This window comes from Pan paniscus, chromosome 7, assembly GCF_029289425.2.
Source record: "Pan paniscus chromosome 7, NHGRI_mPanPan1-v2.0_pri, whole genome shotgun sequence".
Lineage (NCBI taxonomy): Eukaryota > Metazoa > Chordata > Mammalia > Primates > Hominidae > Pan > Pan paniscus.
Window position 1 is genome coordinate 94,968,215 of NC_073256.2, and position 17,348 is coordinate 94,985,562.

Consider the following 17,348-nt stretch of genomic DNA (forward strand, 5'->3'; position numbering starts at 1 on the left):
TCTTCAATTAACAAGTAATGGATCCTGCCAGGACTGAATCCTTCCTTTCAAGGCAGCTGGTTCCCCTCTGGCCTAGGTTGTTTCTAGAAATGTGAAATGGGAATGAGAGCCTGCAACAGGGGCCTCATGACTCTAACCAGTGCCCTATCCTGCTGTGGTTGAACTGGTATCAATGATACATGATAGAGTCCTCCTCTGTCTTCCCTTTGCTCTCCTCAAGTGGAAGGAAGGGGTCTCTTTTGGAGCTGCAAGCTGTGCAGCCTGGAGTTAGGGAAGGCGTGATGCCATCCCAGCTGGTGTCTCAGTAGGTCACATGGCCCACCCCACCAATTCACTGCCTGTTTACCCAGTTCAGCACTAGGACACACCTAAGAATTTCAGTCCTTATGGCATAGACTGCTTTCAAGTTTACTTAGAGACCCAGAGTGCTTTGTCCCTTGGTAGCAAGGTTTGCAGAAACTGAAGTTTGGACAACTGGCACTGGTGACTCCCCTCTGGCTAGGACTGGTTTAAATGCTCCCTCTGTGGGTGGGCATCAGCTGAGTTTGGTAGGGTTTTTTTTTCCTGCTCTAACAGGATAGCACTGAGTTCAATGCCTCACACTTGCTGTTTTCTCCCCTCCCTGTGCCAAGAGATGCTCTCTACACCATGACATCAGTGCTGGGAGGTGGGGAAAGGCTGGTGTCAGCAATTCGAGACCTTTTTTTTCTATCTTTTTCATGCCTCTTTTAGTGATACTGAGTTAAAACTGGGCTCTATGAGGGCCCACCTGATTTTTGGTTCCTATGAAGATGATTTTGTTTTTCTGTGTAGATAGTTGTTAAATTGGTATCTTTCTTGGGGGGTTGAAAGGTGCAGCCTTCTATTTCACCATCTTGCTCCACCAACTCAGAAGTCAAAGTATTCATTTTAAAGAAGCTAAATGAGGTTTCAGAGAAATCTGAAAAACAATACAAAGATCATAAAATCAACTCAGGATATGAACAAGAAATTTACCAAGGAAATTGATATCTTTAAGAAAAAACAAACAAAACTTTGGAAAATGAAAAAATTATTGAAAGAATCATAAAATACACTTGAAGTCTTCAATATTAGACTAGACCAAGCAGCAGAGAAAATTTCAGAAGTTAAAAACAGGTTTTTGAATTAATCCAGTCAGACAAAAATAAAGAAAATAGATTTTAAAAGAATGAACAAAATCATCAAGAATTATGGAAACTGCATAAAGCATAAAGTAACCAAACATAAAAATCCTTGGTATTCCTGAGAGAGAAGAAACACAAAAAGTCGGAAACACTTATCTGAGGAAATAATTGACAATAACTTCTCTAGTCTAAGAAGAGATTTAGACATGTTGATACAAGAAGCCCACTAAACACCAGGTCAATACATTGCAAGATTTTTTTTTTCTTTTTTTGGTGGAATCTCGCTCTGTTACCCAGGCTGGAGTGCAATGGCACTATCTCAGCTCACTGCAATCTCCGCATCATCCCAGTTTCAAGTGATTCTCCTGCCTCAGCCTCCTGAGCAGCTGGGATTACAGGTGTCCACCACTATGCCCAGCTAACTTTTGTATTTTTAGTAGAGGCAGGGTTTCACTGTGTTGGCCAAGCTGGTCTCAAACTCCTGACCTCGTGATCTGCCCTCCTTGCCCTCTCAAAGTGCTGGGATTATGGGGTGAGCCACTGCACCCAGCTGCAAGATGGATTTTATCATGATACACACGTTAGAGAGTTGACTGTCTAAAGTCAAGATGAAGGAGGAAATCCTAAAATCAGTAAAAGAAAAGCATCTTCTCTGCTCATCTATAAAGGAATTCTCAAAAGATTAACAGTGGAGTTCTCAGCAGAAAACTTACAAGCCAGAAGAGATTAGGATCCTGTTTTCAGGGTGCTTAAAGAACAAAATTTAACCACAAATTTTTTTTTACCTTTTTTTAAAACTTCAACAAATTGCCTTCTATCTATCCCTATATATATATATATTCACTTGTTGTCTGTAACATAATAATGAAAAATGCAATCTTGCATTGATCTTGTTTTAAAGGGAGGCATGTGGATGTCCAGGCAGCTAAGGTCACACTGGAAACTCACCTGCCTGGTGCAAGGCCACCCTCTCCAGTAAAGGCCAGGGGAAACCCAGGGCATCTGCACAGCAATGCATTCATCAGTGCATAACCATTTTCTAATAAGAAACGTGTCATGTTAAATTGCTTGTTTAAACAGTTTGAAAAGCTTTCTAAAAAAATCTCACTCTGATACAATTTTATATCCTGCCACAGTAAGCTTCATGAATGGAAAACAATAAAGTCTTTCCCAGACAAGGAAACACTGAGGTAATTCACCACCAGTAGACTGGTTCTATGAGAAATGTTCAAAGGAGTTCTAAATATAGAAATGAAAGATCAATATTCACCACCATAAAAATCACATGAAAGTCTGAAACTCACAGATCTTGTTAAACAATTACACGAAGAAGGAAGAGACAGAAATAAAATGGCACATGATAAAATTCCACCAAACCGCATGGACAAACAGGAAAAAAAAAAAAAAAGAAACAGATTAAATATTCCACAAGACAACTAAAAAACAATTATGACAGGAACAAACCTGATTTATCAACATTAACATTGAAAGTAAATGGACTAATTGCTCCCCTTAAAAGATAAAAATTGGTGAAATGAATTTTTTTAATAAACCAATTGTATGCTGCTTACAAGAAACCCATCTTTCTGGTAAAAACACATATAGGCTGAAGGTAAAGGGATGGAAAAAGATATTCCTTGCAAACAGAAACTAAAAGCAGCAGGAGTAGCTATGTTTACATCAGATAACACAGACATTAAATCAAAAACAGTAAAAAAAAAGACAAAGAAGGTCATTATATAATGAGAAAGGAAACAATTCAACAAGCAGATATAACAATCATAAATATATGTGCATCCAACACCATAACACTCAGATTCATGAAACAAATATTACTAGACCTAAAAAAGGGGAAGACAGCAATGCAGTAATAGTAGGGGACTTCAATACCTTCCCACACACAGCACTACACAGGTCTCTGAGACAGAAAGTCAACAAAGAAATATTGGACTTAAATTGGACTTTACACCAAATGGATCTAACAGACATTTTCAAAACGGTCTACCTAACAACTTTAGATAGACATTATTCTCATCAGCACATGGAAAATTATTCATGGTAGACCATATGTTAGACCACAAAAAAGTTTCAATACATTTTTAAAAATTGAAATCATATTACGTATCTTCTTGGGCCACAGTGAGACAACACTAAAAATCAATACCAAGAAAAACTCTTGGAACTGTGCAAACATATGGAAATTAAACAACAGAATCCTAAATGATCTTTGAGCCAGTGATGAAATTAAGATGAAAATTAAAAAATTTTTGAGAGGAATGAAAACACAGACACAACATACCAAAACCTCTGAGATACAGCAAAAGCAGTGCTAAGAGGGAAGTTTACAGTGTTAAAGGCCTACATTGAAAAAATAGGATGATTACAAATTAACAACCTAATCTCACACATCAAGGAACTAGAGAAATAAGAAGAAACCAAACCCAAAGCCAGCAGAAGAAAAGAAATAACAAATATTAGAGCAGAACTAAATAAAATTGAGAGCAAAAAATAAAACAAATAATCAATGAAACAAAAAGATAATTCTTTGAGAAGATACACAAAATTGTTAAACTGCTGGCTAGACAACAAAGAAAAGGAGAAAGAAAATCAAAATAAATGTAAATAAATATGAGGACTATGAGAAATAAAAAGGAGACATTACAACTGATATTGTTGAAGTACATTGAAATACAAAGGATCTTCTGAAACTACCAAAAACAACCATAAGTTCACAAACTAGAAACCTAGAGGAAATGAATAAATTCCTGAAAATACACAACTTCCCATGATTGAACCAGGAAGAAATAGGAATCCTGAACATACCAATATGTAATAGTGTGATTGAATCAGTAATAAGAAAATCTGCCACCACTACCAACAACAAAAGGCCATGAGCATATGAAATCTCAGCTGACTTCTACCAAATGTAGAAAGAACTGGTACCAATCTTCCTGAAACTTTTCCAAAAAGTCGAGGAGGAGGGAATCCTCCCTAACTCATTCTATGAAGCTTTGGTATCAGGATGATACCTTGTCTGGCTTTGGTATCAGGATGATACCAAAGAACACAACAAAAATAGAAAAATACAGATTAATATCCCTTATGAACATAGGTGTAAAAATCCTCAAATGAATACTAGCAAACTGAATCAAGAGTACATAAAAAAAAAGCTATTACACCATGATAAGGTTGATTTTATTCAAGGTATGTAAGGGTGGTTCAACATACACAAGTCAATAAACATGATTCATTACATAAATAGAATTAAAGACAAAAACAATATGATTATCTCCATAGATGCAAAAAACCATTTGCTAATATCCGACATCCATTCACAATAAAAGCCCTCAACAAACTAGGCATAGAAGGAACATACTTCAAAATAATAAAGGCTATAGATGGCAAACCCACAGCCAACATCATACTAAACAAAGAAAAGCTGATAGCAATTCCTCTAAGAATTGAAACAAGACAAGTATGCCCAATTTCACCACTTCTATTCAATGTAGTGTTAGAAGTCCTAGTCAGAGCAATTAGACAAAAGAAAGAAATAAAAGGCATCCAAATCTGAAATGAGGAATTCAAATTATCTCTGGTTGAACATATGTTTTTATACATGGAAAACCCAAAAGACCTCCAAAACACTCTTAGATTTGATAAATGAATTCAGCAATGTTTCAGGATCCCAAATCAACATACAAAAAGCAGTAGCATTTCTATTCACAAATAACAATCAAGCTGAGAACAAAGAAGCCAATCCCATTTACCATAGCTACAAAAAAATAAAGTAACGAGATATATTTGACCAAGGGGGTAAAAGATCTCTACAGGGATAAATTACAAAAAACTGAGGAAATCATGAAGGGCACAAATGAATGGGAAAACATCCCATGCTCATGGATTGAGAGAATTAATATCATGAAAATGGCCATATTTCCCAAAGCAATCTAGAAATTCATTGCAATTCTTATCAAAATACCAATGTCACTTTTGCAGAATTAGAAAAAAAACTTAAAATTTAAATGAAGCTTAAAAAGAGCCTGAATACCAAAATAAATCCTAAGCAAAAAGGCCAAAGCTGGAGGTATCATATTACCTGACCTCAAATTATACTACAAGGCTATAGTAAAAAAACCGGCATGGTACTGGTATAAAAATAAACACAGAGATCAATGAAACAGAACAGGGAACCCAGAAAAAAATGCTACATATCTGCAGCCAACTGATCTTTGACACAATCAACAAAAATATACAGTGGGAAAAGGATACTCTTTTCAATAAATGATGCTAGGAAAATTGGATTGCCATATGCAGAAGAATGGAACTGGACCCCTATGTCTCACCCTGTACAAAAATCAGCACAAAGTGGATGAAAGACTTAACTGTAAAACCTGAAACTATAAAAAGCATTGAAGAAAACCTAGGAAAAACCCTTTTTGCCATTAGTCTAGGTGAGGAATTCATGACTAAGGCCTCAAAATCACAAACAACAAAAACATAAACAGACAACTGGAACTTAATTAAACTAAAAAGCTTCTGCATAGCAAAAGATGTAATCAACAGAGTTAACAGAAGACCTACAGAATAAGAAAAAAGCCTGGAAAACTATACATTCTACAGGGAGCTGATATCCAGATTTTACAAGGAACTCAAATAACTCAGCAACAACAAAATCCAATAACCTCATTAAAAAGTGGGCAAATGACATGAATAGACATTTTTCAAAAAAAATATACAAATGGCCAAAAACAGCATATGAAAAGATGATCAATATCACTAATTATCAGAGAAATGCAAATTAAAACCACAATTTAATATCACCATACATAAATCAGAAGAGCTATTATTAAAAAGATAAAAAAAAAACAGATGTTTGCGAGGATGCAGAGAAAAAGGAACACTCATACACTGTTGGTGGAAATGTACATTAGTAAAACGTCTATGGAAAACAGTATAGAGATTTCTCAAAGAACTGAAAATAGAACTACCATTCAACACAACAATCCCACTACTGAGTATCTACCCAAAGGAAAAGAAATCATTATATAAAAATAATTTGCACTTATATGTTCATTGCAGCACTATTCACAGTAGCAAAGATGTGGAATCAATCTAAGTGTTTATCAGCAGATGAGTGGATAAAGACAATATGGTACATATACACAATGGAATACTATTCAGCCATATAAAAGAACAAAATTATGTATTTTGCAATAATGTAGATGGAACTGGAGGCCATTATCTTAAGTGAAACAACTCAGACACTGAAAGTCAAATGCTACAAGTTCTCATGTGTAAGTGGAAAATAAATAATGTGCACACATGGACTTAGACTGTGGAATAGTAGACACTGGAGACTTCAAAGGGTGGGCAGATGGTGAGGAATAAAGATGAGAAACTACTTAATGAGTACAATGTACATTACTCAGATGATGGTTACCCTAAAAGCCGACTTCACTACACAATGCATTCATGTAACAAAACTGCACTTGTACCCCTTAACTTTATACAAATAAAATATAAATAATAAATTTAAATATCCAGATGAGATCACATAGGGACTGAATGTAAATATTTGAAGAATGCATTTCTGTTAGCATATTAATTTTTGGCTTTCACCATTCTTCATAAATGAGTGTTGATGATTAAAAAGAAAAGCAGACCACATATTCATATTATCTCTATATATTTATATCTCTCTATCTATTGCAACTCTCTACAAATAGTACTATATGTAACTTCAGGGAAAATATGAAAATGTGTCTTTCTATTTCTTAAATAGATTCACTAAAATTTATCTGCTTTCTGACAAGCCAGTACATTTTTCCTTATAACTCATACATAACTGAAAACAACAAACAGCTTACTGTCATAAATAACTTTTTATGTGATAGTAAAAGACCTTGCACATGTTAGTACTGGCATAAACAGCACACTGAAGTCAAAAATAAATGACATGAGCAAGAAATTTTATTAGATTTTTAAATTAGAATGCGTAAAATTCCACCATGTTATGGTTGCTAATAAATTCAATTCAATTAAACAAACATTCATTGTGTGTCTATTCTGTGCCTGGCACTGTGCTAGGGGGAAAAACGTGAAGATAAGCCAAAAAAAGTCACAGACTCTGGAGTTTACTGCTTAGCAGGAGAAAACTTTAATAATCAGAATACTGTGTCTATAATTACATGTTGAGATAAAATGTTAAAGGTGTCAACATGTATTTATAAAAGCATATAATAATAACTGACAGTCTGAGAAGTCACTGATGACTTCTTGAGAAAGTGACATTGGAACCTGGAAGAGGAGTTTACAAAGCGAATGGGAGCTGGGAGATGGGTACTGTGTGTCCCACAGAATGAGGAATGTTCTATGTTAGATGGAGAATTAAAAAGAATGATGAGAAATAAGGCTGTAGAAACTTCACCCTGCTTTCGAGGATTTGGCAAACTTTTAAAATTTTTTATACGGTTTACTTTTATAATCTAGAAAATATAATACATTTTATCATCCCAAAGATTGTTTTCACTCAAATATTGTAGAATTCTAGGATCCCAGTTCCCAATTTTTAAGTTAAGGGTGCTGTCCATGGTGCTAGTAAATAGCTGTAAGAAAAGTGAGATGATCTAAACTGAGGTTCTCATACCTGACCTTACTTTGGAATCACCAAAAAGCCACTTTCAAGATTCGCTGTATTATAACCAGTAGGATAATGAGCCCATGAGTAAGGGATTAAAGTCCTTGAGTGTATTTTTGTAGGTATCAGCTCCTAGGTGAATCTGACATGTAATCTGTAAAAGAGCTTCCCAGGCCCACCAACCAGAATAATGTTTTCAACCTTGGTACATATGAAATACATGTAAAACTTTGAAAACTATACACAACCAGATTCTTCTCCAGAATAATTAAATCAGAATTCCCAGAGGAGAAATCCAGTAATGGGTATTAACTCACAGCTCCCCAGATAATTCTAATAGGCAGTTATTGCCCACATGAAGGGATTTGAATTGGGAGATGGGAATATTGTCAATTTTATGTGCAAAATGAATTACTAAAAAGGTTATCTCTAAAGAGTTTATAATATCACCACACACACACACACGTCATATTTTTCCAGACATTTAAATAAACTGAATAAGAGCATGTAAATGCAATTATTGAGAACTACCTATTATGTTTTATTTAAATGTTAATATAAAACCTACCAAAATTATTCAATGAAGACTGATTAATTTGAATACCAATAACTTCATAACAGTATTTTTAGTCAGGATAAGTTCAAACACATATTTTGATTGAGTATGCATTATGTTACAATTTCCTTGTGAAAGTAAACCAAGCACTAAGTGGCAATTTAAAGGCTTATTTTTACAGGTCAGCAGAAATACAGATATTTTGTGTTTGATGTTATAATTCACTACATTTCTCTCCTATACCTCTGGCTTAGTAATCATTCAAGAAGTAAAACTAGTATTCAGCAGATGAAAATAAGATAAATATATGAACTTTATTGTTTTAATAAAGGAATGTAGAGAATACAATTTAAATGGAAAGCTACAGTTCAGCTTTTGATACTTCCCTGGAAGTACAACAATAAGAGATGATCTATCCATAAGAAAGCTATTTCTCTTTCCTTGGAGAAGATTGAGTAAGAAACAGACAGAAGCTAGAAATCTTTCTTGCATTCTCTTTTTTCCTAAGGACTGAAGTATAAATTTCACCCCCAATATTGGAACGTGGAGTATGAAATATAAGTATTCTCAACTACAAAGGTGTACTTTAAATTTTTAAAATATTTAATCCAGAAAGAACTACAAATAAAACTTGAGTATAGGATAACTTGTTGGCTCAGGAATTATTTCTTTGGATGAATATGTTCATCATCAATTTACCATATGTAAATGTAAAAATCCATTTTCAAATATCAGGAGAATGTAAAAATGGGCCTTGTATAAATTATTTGACATTAATCTTTAAAAATGATTTTGCTTTAATTTTAAGCCTTTTTTTGCTTTTATTCAAAGTAGCTCCTATAAAGGCTTACTCCTACTTATCACTGCAGCAATCCCAGTGACTATATTCCTGGCAAATAAGGAACACTGTATAATCTAAGGTAGAGATTTGCCTTGCATTGGCTGTGATCTTGGTTTCAATGTACTATTTTCTCATAATGTTCCAATCAACTGGTTGATCTGATACAGTTAATCAACCAATTAGTAAAAATGGGTGTATAAATTGACAGATTATTAGAATAAGTTTATTCATCAGTACAATATAATTCAAACTAAATGTTTAGAAGACACATGGCTATCCACCCAGACTGTAATTTTAACATCCTCAATAGTGCTGTACTGGGTCTTTCTACAACAGGCCCCTTGCACCACTTTCCCCACCAATGCCTTGTTTATTACAGACAATCAGTAATTACTGAACTATATAAATAATATGATATTGTATCGGTGACCCTAACAGCTCATATTTACTGAATCTGATTTCTGCATTTCTATATAACCAGGAGTGTTCCTTGGATCTACTCACAATTCTCTCAACTGTGGGAAAAAAAAAGCCCAGCGTGAGAATCAAAATCATATGAAATAAAATGAAAAAAGGTGTTTCTCTCAGAAACACTAAGCTTCAATTCTGTAATAAATGTTAACAAAAGAAACAATATGAAAAAATTAAAGTGGCCCAAAAGACAGATTATAAGGTTATGTAGTCGATGTCAAAAATCAACTGGATATCATTTATCCACAGGTACTGAATACTTGCTAAATGCCAAATACTGCTGGGTGTTGATAATATAAAGGTCTCAAGCAAGGACAAGTTACCAGTTGTAGATGTAGCATGTAATGGTGGTGGTAGTGGTGATAGTAGTGTAGGAAGTAGTAATAGTAATAATAATTGTAATGAGTTTGATAATTTTACAAAAATTGATTGGATATTATTAGACTCTAAGAACAAAGCTGTCAGATAGGCTGGCTCTTATTAATCCTCATGTTTCACATAAGCAAAATAAGTGTCATAATTATGGGTATACAGCAATAATATACTAATTCCATGAAGAAACAAAACTAGGGAAGAGAAAAGGTTAATAAAACTAACTTAAAATGCAAAATGAAGGTCCATGGCCAGCCAGCAGGAAAAAAAAAAATTCATAGCTGAAAATCTCAGCATAGGGCAAAGACAATGAGAACAATAAAAGTGAATTGATGCGAAATTAAGCTCTTCGGGCTTCTGCCTCATTGCACATCAAATTGAACCTTTAGCCTGGGGATGGGCAAGTCCAGTTTCAGGGAGCACTGGGTCAGTGGGTTACTACTCTATTTGCATCAGCCCAGAAATCTCATTTATCAGCCCAGTCCCATCAACTAGGCTCTGAAATACGCTGGAACAAAAAGAGGAAAATCAGGGCAACTGCATTTTCCTCAGAGCAAGGAGATATGTAAATGGCTTAAATGCAAACCTCATGTTTTATTTATCATGTTTCAAGTGATAAAATTTTAAGGGATACATCAAATAAGGCAGATAAGTCATGTTAATGGCCTTGGGTATTAGTGCTTTGTTTTATCTCCAGCTTTCCTTCATAGCATCATTTAACCTCCATGTTCCCTTGTCTACACTAGAAAGAAAAGCCTAATTTGTTTCTTTACTAGGACTTATAGGAGAAATAATAAAAATGATTGAAAAGGACATTTTAAAAATAATGTATTTTAAAATGTTTATGTCATGTATATAACCAACAGGCACAAAGATTAAGACCTCAAAGGAACAAGCAGCCCAGAATTTAAGACACTAAATGAGGGAGGCCAAAATCAGAAGGCAAACTAGATGACCAAGACAGAGCAGGGCTACCACCCTTCGTGAATGTAGCCAGCAAGAATCCACATGCCCTGAATGAGATTAGAACATTTTTGTTGAGCATAGAAACCTTTCCAGAAGTTACTCATTCCACTACTGCATGATCCTAATCATTTTACAGTTAGGAAAAACACTGTGTCTTCCTGCCTGCCATTCTTAAGCAGTAGGAATTAAATATAGTCCATGGCAAATCTATAAAATTGTAGTTATAACACATGTTGAAATTATACCAAATGAAGAGATGTCATGACAAGTGCAATAGGAAAAAAATGGTGTTATTTATGAAAATGGGAAAATGGAGGAATTTTCAGTCCTCTGAAGGGGAGGGAAGGCTGACCCATCAGACAGCATTTTTTCATTGTTTGTGGCAGTACAGCATGCATGAGATAAATTTGCTTATCCAGGATATGTCAGCATAAAGGTAATCTCTATTAAGACCATCCCACCTTTGGAGCACAGGCTGGGAGTTCAAGGGAACTGGATTCAAACCATATTTTCTCTGATTATGCCTCCAATTTGGCCTGGCCCTGGTGGTCCACTCCACCCATGCTGGAGAATCACCTTATAACATCTCCCCCCAAGCCAGCCAGTCTTGACCAGACATGTGACACAAGGGTAGGTCAGGATGGCAAATTTCAGGGTCACTTGCTATGTAACTGTTTTTCAGGTTAGCCAAAGGGAATCCCAAAACAGAGTATGGAGCTCCTTTCTGCTCTTAATAAGACCTTCACTTATGTAGTGCAAATATAAAGCCCAGTGCTTTCCTGTCTCTATTATGCTTATACTCTTTCTCTCTTTTTTTGGTAAAGCTTTTGGTCTAGTCTGCCAATTTTGGCTCTTGAGTTGTCAAAGTGGAAGATAAATAAATGTAAAGTTTTTCTCAAGACGTTCAAAGCTTTTAAAACTATTATCATCTTGCTGTAGTCTTATTTTTGAAAGTTAGTATCTTTCTTATAGCTTTCCTACTAGAGAACAGATTATAACCATTAGTCTCAATCTCTAGGCACACTGGAATACGGGTTAGGTGCTCGGGAAGACAAAAGAAATAAGTACATTAATAATTATCAAAGAACACAAAATTTCAGTTAGATAGGAGGAATTTAAGAGATACATTTTACAACATGGTAACCATAGTTAATGACAATGTATTGTATATTTGAAAATAGATGAGAGTAGATTTTTATGTGTTCTCACCACAAAAAAAGATAAAAACAGAAGATAATGCATATATTAATTAGCTCAAATTAGCTATTGTACAAAAGCCCAGCACAGAAAAACAAATATTGCATAATTGTATATGTGGAATCTAAAAAAGTCAAACTTATAGTAGTTGAGAGTAGAATGGTGGTTGCCAGTGGCTAGGGGAGGAGGGAGAATGGGGAGACAAAAGATATTGATCAATGAGTACAAATTTTTAGCTAGGTAGGAGGAAAACACTTTACTGATTTATCACAGAGAAAGGTAACTGTAATAAATAGTAATGCATTCTATATTTCAAAATTTCTAAGAGTAGATTTTAAGTGTTTTCATCACAAAAATAGGAATTTGAAGTGATAAATTTATTAATTGGCTTGATTTAATCATTTCACATGAAAACACATCAAAACATCACATTGTACTTCATAAATACACTAAATATTATTTGTCAATTAAAAATAAAAATTTTGAAGCACCATACTGTACATCATAAATATATTAAATTTTTATTGGCTGATTAAAAATAAATAACAAAATAGTAATTTTTTAAAATATCCCCTATTACATGTAAAAACACTTATCACAGTGCCTGGAATATGTTAATTATTCAATAAATCACACATATTGCTATTTTTAAACTAATCTTTCTATCAGTATTTAATATTAATTCCAATTTAGTTCTCATCAGTCAGTATAAGTATCTTGAAATTGTGATATGAGTAGTTATCTTTTCTTGCAAATTAATACCTAAGCTATCATTCCTTGTTCATTTTATTTAGATTGAAACACCTTCTAGAGCCTGATCTGCCTCCTGTGTGCTGACACAATCACAGTGTGTGAACTCTGAGACTGAGGACAGGAAGCAGAGATGTCAGAGCAGCCCCTTGGGATGAGTGAATTCCAAGTCAAACTCTCCTAGCCAGCACCCACACTTATGACAATTGGCCTAAGGACTGATCAAAGGCTGCCCTCTGCCTTGGTCTGATATGCCCTGCTGAATGGCAAAAGAAGTTGTATAGATTATTCAAAGATGTTTTGGGAGCCAAGATGAATCTGGAATTACCTCAGAGATGCCTCTGTAAGTGGCCAAAACTGCTGATTGTTTTAGAGAGACAATGATTATTGAAAAAGAGAGCTGTGTTCCTGAAATATTTATTCCACGAGGGTATCCTGCCTCCAGAGATCATGTTTTTGATGCTTTATGAAAATAGAAATATTGGTGATGGAAAGAAATTATCTAATAAGGAAACCTACCTTGTGTTGGTGTAAATCTGAGCTCTAACTTGAGATGCTGCCACACTGCAGGGAAGAGGCAAGCGTGACAAGGCAGACAAGACATCCAGGGGTGTGACAGTAATGAGACGTGCAGGAAACACAGACCCTCTGCCCTTCATGTGTCAGAATAGGTCAGTGTGACATAAAGTGGTCTTCCCAGTAGTCTGGATCAGCATTCAAGCCTGGTCTTCCAAGAGGAAACTGTGTTATTATCATGAGCACTTCCTATGGCAATCTGTTAATCTCCATTTGGATTAATTATGGTTGTGGGAAAGGCTTCACCCCACTAGCGAAATATATCAAAAATTCCCACAAGGCTATCTGCATTATTATTGCTTGTTTCATTTGTTCACTCATTCTTTAGCTTGCCTTGAGACATACCCAATGGGTTATCCTGAGGCAGACATTTCCAGAAAGCCCACTATAGCTTTTAAAGTAGCTGAATGAAAAGCTCTGCTCAGGGCCAATCTCTGTATCCCCCTCCGAGTATACAGATGCTTGTATCACATTCTGACACCGCATTACAATTCTCTTCCTGTGCTTTTCTCCCTTTAGGTCATATGTCTGAATGGAAATGAATTATGGATAGAAAAGGAATCAAAGATGATGTGAAATGCATTTTAAATCTTTGTCTTTATGAAAACAACTTTACTGTAAAGCACAGCTGCAGAGGGCAAGGAGGAAAGTGGCTGGCCTGCCCATACCACTTTCCCAAATAAATTTTTATCCTTCTTTTGACAAATTCTGCAGTAAAATAAAATTTAACTTGCCAATTAATGGAAAGTTATCAAGAATGAGCAAGTCACACTTATAAAATAAGATATACCTGAAAACCTCCTCCCTGTGGTAGCTTGAAGTACTGAAGGTATACTCTTACCCAAAAAAGTACATACTACAGAAAGAGACTAAGCTTTGTATAAAATACCTCTTTGAAAAGGGGGTGCCTGAATTCCCCCCCTGAAATTCTTTTGAGCTGAAGTTTTCAAACTTTTGCTTGCATTAAAAGGACTTGGAGGGCTCCTCAAAATGCAGCTGACTGAACTACACCTCTAGAGTTTCTGATTTAGTTAACTTGGATAGGAACAATGAACTGGCAATTTTAACAATTGCTTGGGGATGCTGATGCAGCCAATCTAGGTACACAGGGAGAGAACCATAGAGATGGAAGGATATGCCTGGTCCAGTTCACACCATAACTCACTTCTCTGAACAGCCCCTTGGGACTGGTGAATTCCAGGTCAGACTCTCCTAGGCTACACCCACTGTTACAACAATTGGTCTAAGGACCAGCCAAGGGCTGCTCTCTGCCTTGGTCTGATATGTTCTGCTGAATAGCAGGCAAAGTTGAGTCTCCAGAGTGATTTAGCAGGAGGAGTACTAATTGATCTTATTTGGAAAACATTGGAACAGGTTCAGCTCAGCTGTTTCTTCTTTTTATTTGAGCTTAGCAGGAGAGGTTCTTTCTTTCTTTCTGAGAAAGGGTCAGGAAGTCCAATACTGAAACAATTAGAGAACTATCAAAGCATGGTTTCCAAAATTTAAAAATCTGAATTTACTGCAAATACACAGTTAACATACATCAAAGATTCACTTGAGACAATAATGAAGAAAACAGGAGTTGGTAAGGCTGGTTCAAAGGAATATAAGAGAGATTAAAGTATTTATAGTTAATGAAAGAGAAAATCCAGAAATAAGATTGCGATGTGAGATTAAAAAGTGATTAATGTCCTGTAGTGCAATCAAACTGTAACAATTGGGATTATCTTTTCTACTGGGGAGAAAACTATTACATGTCTTTTAGACAAAAATCATGTGCAACATATAAATCTATAAGTTAATATTTTACTTCAGAGTCTAGGCCTTAAACCATGGTAAATGGTAAATCAAACAAAACTACATTCCTCTGGAGCAAGGGTTGGCAAACAGCAACCAGCAGATCAAAGCCGATTCACTATCTGTTTTTGTTTTTAATAAAATAAAATAAAATTTACTGAAACAGCCACACTCATCCATCATATAAGTTTATAGCTGCTTTTCATTGACAATGATGAGAATTCAATAATCCCAACATGGACTTATGACAATGCTCCAGTATGACATTTAAAGTTCATGTGGTCATTCTTTCATTTTTATTTCCCAAGTTTAGATAGAGTTTCAAAACAAGTAAGAACTTAAAGCAAGCATAATCCCAATAGGAGTTTATAAAAGGTCATTGCGCTGGATTTGTACTGTATCATCTTAGCTAAGCTAAAACTAAATATTCTAGAATCCCCTTTCCTGGGACCAAGATGGTCCTCAGCTTAACTAAACTTTAGACAGGCTTCCCCCTGATTCTTGTCCTGGTCTTTTTTTTCTTAGAGTTTCTATGTTAGAAAACTTGTGATTGTGAATTCTTTCTCTGCCCCTTTGATATGTAAATCTTTTATAAAGCTTCTTGCCAGTTTTACAATGGAAAACTGTCCTTCTCAAAGACGTGGAAGCCGTACTTTTGAAATATAATCATCAAGAAAGTTAGCATCCTTATTGCCCAGTCTCTGTGGAAGAGTAGGAACTTAGCTTCAGTGGGCACCTTGGTCTGAGTTGTAAAACTACCTCCTGTCATGAAGATAAGAGAAAACTTACTTTTCCTTTGGGTAAAGCCAATTAGTAAACACAGGTGGCCTATGATTCCCCACCCTATCCCCAGCTCTTAAAATCTCTCCCACTGTTTGTTTCAGTGTAGTTGACTTCAGATTGAGTCCTGATTTCTCTCTCCTATTGCAATAGCGTTGAATAAAATATTTTTGGCCTGTTTTATATAGTCTGATATACTTTTTGCTTGGACTATTAATATTTCCTTGGACTAGTATTATTAATATTACTAATATTATTTATATATTAATATAAATATTACTAATATTATTTATATATTAATATAAATATTACTAATATTATTTATATATTAATATAAATATTACTAATATTATTTATATATTAATATAAATATTACTAATATTATTTATATAGTAATATAAATATTACTAATATTATTTATATAGTAATATAAATATTACTAATATTATTTATATATTAATATAAATATTACTAATATTATTTATATAGTAATATAAATATTACTAATATTATTTATATAGTAATATAAATATTACTAATATTATTTATATAGTAATATAAATATTACTAATATTATTTATATAGTAATATAAATATTATTAATATTATTTATATAGTAATATAAATAATATTAATATTATTTATATAGTAATATAAATAATATTGATATTATTTATATAGTAATATAAATAATATTGATATTATTTATATAGTAATATAAATAATATTGATATTATTTATATAGTAATATAAATAATATTGATATTATTTATATAGTAATATAAATATTATTAATTAAATAATAATATTAATTAAATATTAATTAATATTAACATTAATATATTAATAATATTTCCTTGGACTAGTAATATTTGCTTGCACTAGTAATAATATTTCCTTATTACTATGGGCCACAAGAGAGATTTTGCTTGATATTTGGAAGGCAGAAGTGAGACAACAGCCATATTCTTCTTATACTTGGTCAGGGCTGGACATTAAATGCTGTTGCAGCTTTTTCTTCAGCTCCTGTTGAATCTCCTTCGTTGTTAATAAAGTTTTGGTTAGTTTTACAACCAAACCAGCAGGAGCTGGGATTGCAAGAGCTCAAACTCCTGCCAGCTCTCCACTCATTCTCCCAATCTTGGGTATGTGCTTCTTTGGCTAATTACTACTATCATTGAAGTCAGAGGCTTGGTTGGGGGTGGTGAGAGAGAGATGTATATACCAGCTCATCCTTATTGATTCTGTTTATCCTTGCCA